At 48.2% G+C, this 8531-nt stretch overlaps 1 long non-coding RNA gene across 1 annotated transcript; it reads right to left on the bottom strand.

The window, feature by feature from the left end:
* Nucleotides 1-6329: 6329 nt before the first annotated feature.
* On the bottom strand, nt 6330-7647 carry LOC138566283 (uncharacterized). The gene is made up of 4 exons (XR_011301888.1): nt 7544-7647; nt 7357-7458; nt 7134-7266; nt 6330-6745 (listed from the first exon to the last, which is right to left on the bottom strand). It is a non-coding gene; the product is annotated as an uncharacterized lncRNA (long non-coding RNA).
* Between the last annotated feature and the right edge of the window lie 884 nt (nt 7648-8531).

Genomic DNA, 8531 nt, shown 5'->3' with positions numbered 1-8531 from the left:
TGGTGTCCGTTATGTGCTAGCTTGAGAGCGCTCTCTTGAAATGTTGTGGGTAGAATGATCCTATGCCTCTTTAGCAGCACCCCTTCAGTTGATATTGTTAGTTTGTGGCGAATCACGAACAATGCCCGCAGTTTATCTTGGCTAGCTTGTGTCTGCTGTGCTACAGCTGCCAGGTAGTTCTTCCAGTCTCCTGTTTGGATGGCTTGCATGGTCCGCAGCAGGCAGACGTCTGTGTTAGTTTATTCCGCTATCTCTTGTAGCGTGAGGGACCGTGGTTGTGGGCATGCAATCACATGGCACACGTGTTCCTCAGTTTCTGCTGCATGTTGTTCTTCGAGCTCTGTGGCAGGGCGTGGATGGCGGGAGAGATAGTCTGCCAGATTGTCCGCTCCAGCCCGGTATTCCACTGTGATGTTGAAAAGCTGTAGCTGTACCATCCACTTTTCTATCCTTGCTGGGGGATGAGGTGAAGATTCCATGAAAATGGGGATCAGTGGTTTGTGGTCGGCAAAGACTTTTGCTGGTTTCCCTAGCAGGTATACCTTGAAATGGCGGCAGACCCAGAGGGTCACCAGTGCCTCTTTTTCGATGTGTGCATAATTCTTCTTGGTCTTGGGCAGTGTGCGGCTACCGAAGGTGATGGGATATATGCTGCCGTCCCTGTCTACCTGCGTGAGGACAGCTCCTAATCCCACAGGGCTGGCATCTACCAAGAGTTCAGTTGCTCGTTCTATGTTAAAGAATGCCATGGCTGTGGTGCTGGACAGTGAATCTTTGATCTGTTGGAACGCATGTTGGTGCTGAGTCATCCATTCCCACTTTTGTCCTTCATTGTTAGCTCTGGCAGGGGACTTGTCAGAGTGGCAAGGTCGGGAATAAACCTTGCACAATATGTTGCCATTCCCATAACGCTCCTCACCTCGGTGGCTGACATATGGGCTTTGGTGTTCTTTAGGTCACTCACCTTTGCTGGGTCTGGCGATACCCCGTCAGAGTTCAAAATAAATCTGAAGAAACTGAGCTCCTCCTTGTAGAATTCACTTTCTAAAGCGTTTAGTGTAAGTCCGGCTTCTTCTAGCTATTGTAGGACTGCAGCGAGTTGCTCATGATGCTCTCTGGTGTTGGTCCCGCAAACGATAATGTCATTGCTTATGTTTGTGGTTCCTTCCAGGCCATTCCGGACTTTGCAAATCTAGTTTTGAAATACCTCGGCTGCTGAGATATGCCAAAATTCAGGCCTTTGTACCTTCTTAGGCCGAGATGAGAAATGAATGTTGTGATATATCTCGATTCTCTCGCTAACTGCAGCTGATGGTATCCTGACCTGAGGTCTAGCTTGCTGAATGCATTGGCCCCAGTCAGATCAACGATCAGCACGTCGATGGTTGGTGTGAGGTGCCGCTCTCTCCCGATTGCTGCGTTCGGAAGTCTCATATCTATGGAGATTCTCACAGTGTTGGGTTTTCTTGGTTTTTGTGCAACTACCATAGGTGAAACCCATAGGGTCGGCCCTGATATCTTCTCAATGATGCCAGCCTTCTCTAGCTCCTCTAGCGCCTTCTTTCTTCCCTCATATGAAAGGGGACACAGCAATGTCGTACTGCTTTCGGCTCTCTCATTGGATCGATAGGCAGCTTGATGGTCCTGCCCCACAGGCATCCAATGCCTTGGAAAACTCGTTGATGCTTTTTGAGAAGATGGTCAATCTCTGTTGGTTGTATGCTGAAAGCAAATTGAATCAGGTGCAGTTTCTCCGCTGTTCGACAGCTCAGTAGCGTCTCTAACCCTGCATCTACTATGTAGATTCTCGTTCGACATGAGGTGTTGTTGTAAGACATGTTTGACCGGAATGATCCTTGTACTGGCAATGGTTTCTTGCAGCCATATGCAAATAGTTGTACTCTTCTGTTTTGGAGTGATGGCTTTGGGCTGAGTTTGTTAAATGCATGCGTTGGCATCATGTTTACGGTTGCTCCCGTGTCAATGACTACCTTCATAGGGTCCCATCAGCCATGATTGTGCAGGAGGGTCGCTTTCTTTGTTTCCTCCTCTTTCCATGTTTTGTTTTTCGAGGCTTGACTGTGGCTATCATGTGCACCCAGTGTTCTTTCCTGCCGGAGCTTCTCCGCCTATCCTCTCTGCACCTGTCAGGTGAGACACCCTCTTTGCTGTCTCAGCTTTCGATTCTGCTGGGTGACCTTTGTGCGCTGTCAACTGCTCTTGCTTTGCCCCTTCCTCTTGGTTGGCGCGATGGTTCTCGCTGAGTGTAACCCCTTTGTTGATTGTGTTGTTTTTGGTCTGCGTCTCTCGGGTCAGGAGCTGTAGTCATACTGCAGCAAAATGGTTGAGACGTTTGCACTTGCGGCATGTTACACCCCATGCGGGGCATTGTTCACCTCAGTGCCATGGGCCTCCACACCACTTGCATGTGTTGTTTTTTCGACTCTGTGGTCAGTTGGGTCCGAGTAGTTTGAGTGCTTTCTTCCTGTTCTCGGTTGGCTTGTCGCCTCTTTATAGCAGTGACTTCTTCGCTTTTCTGGGGGTTGTCTAGTGGTATGCACTGGATTACGGCTTCCATCACTGTAATTATACCAGAGATTTTTTGATGTCTCTTGCGCCCACTGATACTTTACTGCCAATTGGTTGGAAACACACTCCCAGGCATACTTATTCTGTCCCTATCAATGCTGCACTGACAGAAGGATCTCTTCCCCATCCACCCTCTCTACTCTTGCTAAATACGCGTTCCTTACCTGCTCATACTGACGAAATACATAATTTATTGACAGACATCCAGCGATGCTGTGCCTTACTGAGACCTGGCTTTTGCCCAGCTCTTTGCCAGCACTCTTCCAGGCCATCCCGGCCAACTATCAAATTATCCACTTGGACCACCGCCCCCACAGCGTGAAGGTGGGGTTGCAGTCATCTATCGTTCGGAATTAGACGTTACCCAGCTGTTCTGCTCTCATAAGCTCAAAATGGAAGCACTTCTATTTAGATGTGCTATCTCACCGGCGTGCCTATCCCACTTCCTTCTTATTATCACCCTCCTGGCCCCCTCAGGAACTTTGGAGACCTATTCTTGGGCCTCCTGGCTGACATGCACATGAGCTATACTAATCTCAGGGAGGACGTGGCTGGAGCTCATGGAGTGAGGCTGTGCCAGGGCTGAGCTCCCATCTTAATCCTAGCTGAGATCCTTAACTCACCAACAATTGCAAATAGCACAGCCACAAACTACAGCGCTAAACAGAACAAGCGGTTCTGCAACTCATGAGCGAGGACGCGAGGAAATTCGGAGCCTGCATTGAGGAGAACGAGACCTGCGAATGAGCCCCTGGGGTGCGGAAGAAATGGCGGCCTGAGTGGAGAGATGGACCGTTGTGGGGGAGGGACTCACCCTAATACTTTGGCCCCTGAAACTAGCTGAGCGGCAACGACCCAGCCCTTCTCCAGCAGCGGAGTACTGAAGCGTCTACCAAGCGAGCCTGGAGTTGGGGACACACAGTGCTGCGGAGGCGACGAGCCTGAGAAAACTATCCTGCGGTGACCCGACTGAATCGGGAGAGGTGCGCTGACGAGGAGGAGTGCTGGAACAAGGTGCGTCGCAGTAGCTACCCCCAGCTGTTCCCGGAAGGCCTGGAGCCCTGCTGGCGAACGTGAAGCGGGTGAGCACAACCTCCGGAGCACGCAACGGTGAAGTGCACGAGAGCCATCCAGCACGCATCGGGCACGGTGGTGCCTCAAGGAGGTAAGAGCGGCCACCGGTGCGCACATGAAGGGAGAAACAAGTACAGACACTGCAGCGCACACAGAGACATTAATAGCAGCAATCACAAGGTGCGCTGCAAGTACAAGAGCATTGCTGTGGGTTTAAGGGCAACACGCGCCCCAAAAGTGGTTCCTCATCCAACGCAATGATCATACGCAACCGAGGAAGCTTGCCTCCCATACCTGATCAACACGTGCTCCTGGAATGCAGCGACGGGCCCGCGCTGCCTGGGACACAGAGAGGGCCCAGTAGCACTGGTCACACCAGACCACCCGAGAGGTCAGCACATTGAGGTGCCCACAGTGTCCGAGGGACTCCAGGAAGATTACATACCGGGGTCACACTGGGAGCTAATGGCTGTGAAGGCCACCTAGCACAGAGTCTGGTGCTGTAGCAGAAGTCTTGCACCGGAGTGGGGGAGGGAAGACATCACGCACCACATCAGGAGCCATTTTGCTGCGCGGCAGATTGTGTGTCGCCAGCTGCTGCAGGGACCATTGCACTATTTACCACCACAAGTGCAGCTGAGAACTGTCCTGCCAAGTGTTCTGAACAAACAATTGCCCTGCACCCGGAGGAGGGAGTGGCAGGACTGCTGCGCACTGTGGGTGAAACGCTGCAGACAAAAGCTGTTGGGCGTCATACAGAGGAATAGTCTGCACTGGGGGACAACCAATGCAGCGCTGTAACCGACGCATGGCAGCTGGGCATCGCCCGCTGATACTGTGATGGTGCAATATTGGATGAGACCCTAAAACTGCACCACAGAAATGGTGCTGTGCCCTACACCTACACCTAATACGCAGCAGGGGCCAGAACGTCAAGGCACCACAAAAGCTATACCTGCTATCCACTTCAGGAGGCATACGGAACTAGAGGAAAATCAGGTGCTACCTAGCCCGGCAGCGTTACAATATGTCTCAGTCAAGGGGAAAGAACAAATAAAAAGCCACAATCATGGATTCATTTAACGCCGCCACGCCTAGGGGGCAACCAAAGGGCGAAACAGCAACACAATCAGCACCACCAGACAATGAAGCTGGAACTAAAGACTGCCAGGTACTGGACGCAATCGCTGCCTTGAAAACTTTCATTGACACTAAAATCAATTAAGTTAAATCCGACATGCAACTGAGGAGGCAGGACATTCGCAATCTCACAGAAAGGATCACGAATACTGAAAAGGACCTAAAGGAGACTATGGATAACACCAGTAACCTTGAGAAGAGACTGTCAGAGTGTAAAGAAAGAATGCAGCACTAGAGGCCAGGGCTGAAGACGCTGAAGGCTGCGCTCGGCGCAACAATGTACGCCTACTAGAAATCCAGGAAGGGATGGAGGGCCCGAACCCTACTGAGATTGTTGAAAACTTGATCCTGCTGGAAATGGGGGTGGAAAAGCTGTCTCAAGGATTTGTAGTGGAGAGGGCCCACAGGTCCTTGCAAAAAGGACCACCGCCTGGCTCCTATCTGCGTGCGCCCCATGATAGCGAAAATGCTCAATTTCCGAGACAGAGAGGCTATCCTGAAATTCTTCTCGAGAGAGAGGGCGCAGTAATCTGTCGAGACAGCTCCAGCATAGCGATATATCCGGACTACACGCTGCTGGTCCAACGGGCAAGAAATTCCTTTGTGCCAGTTAAAGACTCAGGCAGCTCCAACTTAAATACATGCTGATGTACCCATCCATGCTCAAAGTGATTTACAAAGGAAAGCCGGTTTTCTTGGAGACGCCAGCAGCGGCCAGGATGTGGGTGGAACATAATAACCTGGACCAGGGCGAAGAATGAGTTACCTGAAACTACAAGCCGGAGATGAACATACTGGGGGAGGGTGGCACGCCAACTGCACAAGGAGCTACCGCAATACAAAGTGCACTTCATATATAACTTCACTGCGAATTGAGACACGATACGAGGACGGGACGACACCTGAACGCTACTCCAGGGAACGGTCTACCCCTACGACCTCTCAGGTGCTGGCCTGTTGCTGACATTGCACAAACTTGCACATGAAGATCCGGATAGGTCAAGACGGTGCGGGAGCTCTCGAGAGCTGTGACTGGAACACAGCTGCTGAGCGCAGTTTTTCGTTACTGGTTAAATGCCACTTGGCTTCTGCACACGTTGGATGCAGACTGTCTAGTTTAAATTGTTGGTTATTCCACTAAATGATCTTCGAAACTGGCTCAAGGTGGGGTGGAGTGGCACTGGAAGGGGGAACCACTGAGGCTGGGAATCTGTGGAGGAGGGGGCCTGGAGGGGGGCAGAAACTACGAAGTTGCATGGTCTTGAATGAAAGAAGGGTGTGGTGGGGGGAGGTATCTGGGAGATGGCAGGGGGCAGGGGCTTATTATAGATGAAAATGGCAGCCGACTTAAAAATGTTGACCTGGAATGTGAGGGGAATGGGCACGTACATATGTAGAAACAGAATTAAATCCTACTTGAGGAGGAAGAGGGTCTCTGTAGCCCTACTACAGGAGATGATTCTGTCTATAGCACCTGCCAACTACACATACACGCTACCCATTCAATATTTAGGTAGACACACACGTTCTTTCAAAAAATAACACATGTTTTAATGTCTATCAAATTCATAAAACATGATTATAAAACACAATAATACATATAAAAGAACCCTAATGGTTCACACATCAATACATCTTTCCACCATTACATTAAGTATGCATCAAAACACCCTCCGTTATGTTTGTGAAATTAACCATAACATGTGGACACACTTAGTTGGGCGTTCTTACTACAACGTTCTCCTCTTCTTTTGGGAAAAACAAATGTGCCAACACTAAACATGTGTTTCTAAAATCTATGCGTCATTTCCTTATACAATCAAATACATTTCCTTTGTATTTCTTCATAGATTCTGTCTTCAGGACACTTTCTCTTTTTTTCTCACGCAGTCATATTAAACGTGTTGCACACTAGGGGCACTGTCGTGCTCCCAACACAGATCTAAAAAAGTTAAAACAAGACAGACATACATATCAATATCATGTGTGATCTCGTGTAATATGTAACAAGGCAGGACTGCTACATACATATTATACTATTCCTTTTTAGCCCATAGGGTTATTTATACTCAAGCCCTGATCACACCTGGATCTAGACCATGTAAACACCAACATTTTGTGTGCTTCATATTTAAATTCAATATTTTCTTGCTTATTTAAACTCTATTGTTAACCTGACAAATCACTGTGTGCACATTGGTGTCTAATGTAGGATACAAACACATTGTCATCAATACAAAACATTACAAATTGAAAGTGCAAAATTCTTCTATACCAGTCATTATTTACTTATCCATTCATTTCATGTTTCTAATGTTATGTTTACTCACTCATAAATGTACAGGAGTACTATCTACGTTCTCTTTATGTTCATTTCTTAATAGCTTTCTTCAAGCGCTTTGACTCGAAAAGAGCCTTGACTCGAAAGAAGCGCTCTAATACCACTGGTTTGCCGTGATCTATCTGTAAATAAATAACAACAACAGACCTCCAGTTACCATCCGGAGCTTACACCCATGTCATTATGCTTTTTCCACCTTTCCTCATGCTTACCAAAGGTTATGAAATAGAGGGCATGTTCCTCCTTGTTTCAGTGCTGCAACCCCCATGTGGTTATCTGTTTGTTACTTTTTAAACCGGCACATCATCAAACCTCTGAAAATAATAATCATAAATGCCACGTGAGCATTGCTATTTCTCCTTATCATTTCCACATATTCCTATTCTTCGAATCACCTACAATTACTTGATATACGAGTAACGTCCCTCCAATCCGTCCGCTTCCGCAAGGGTATCTCTACTAGCACGAATAATCACGTCTCTCAGTTAAACACATGATCGGAGAGAGACGTGTGTACGTGATGACGTCACTACAGTCTCATCTCATGACCGCGGGAAGAAGCTGAGACTACTCGACGCCCAAGTGTTCATGGGTCTTGTAGTCTCCACGAGTGTCCGCGGCCCTAGATAACGAGAATCGTATTTCTTGTCACTTCTATTGCTACCAATCATGTAATTGGTGATGGTGGTCAAAATGGGAACTCAAAAAAGATGATGATGCTCACAGTGGGTACAATTGTAAACTGTATTCCATTTCGGAAGACGTACCATTTACGGCAGATATTAAACCAAACATGGCCGGCCACACAGGCACAAGTACCCACATAGCTCTCAACTCACCCGCTTTTGGCGGGTGTCACCCGCCAAGCCTCGTGCACGCCCATTCATTTCAATGGGCCTCTCACCCGCCAAACACAAAATCGGGTGATTTCACCCGCCTTTGCATCGAAAAAGGTTGAGAGCTATGTACCCAGGTGGTGAACATCAAGGGGTGCAATGTCAGTGTATAAACAAGCCCCATTCTATTGCAATATTCAGACAATATTAAGACCATCCGTGACCGTATTAAGGTCAAACATCTATTTTTGTTTGATTTTTCTCAGATTTAAATCTCTGTTCCCCCCCTCTTGGTTGGGGGCCAATTGTTTGAATGATGGTCTAATGGATGTCTTCATGGGTGTGTTTTGCTGAAATGAAGTGTGCCACTAATGGTTTATCGGGCACCCTATTCTTGACACAGGATTTGTATGTCTACCTAAATATTGAATGGGTAGCGTGTATGTGTAGGTGGCAGGTGCTATAGACAGACTCATAGCCTGAAAGGAAGCCGTTTATGTGGGATCTAGCATGTTCTGATATAGTTTAGTCCTCACCCACACGGCCCCTAA

Source organism: Ambystoma mexicanum, chromosome 2p (assembly GCF_040938575.1).
Source record: "Ambystoma mexicanum isolate Mex_15411 chromosome 2p, UKY_AmexF1_1, whole genome shotgun sequence".
Lineage (NCBI taxonomy): Eukaryota > Metazoa > Chordata > Amphibia > Caudata > Ambystomatidae > Ambystoma > Ambystoma mexicanum.
The sequence above is the reverse complement of the archived record's forward strand: the minus strand, read 5'-3'. Positions and strand labels throughout refer to the sequence as shown.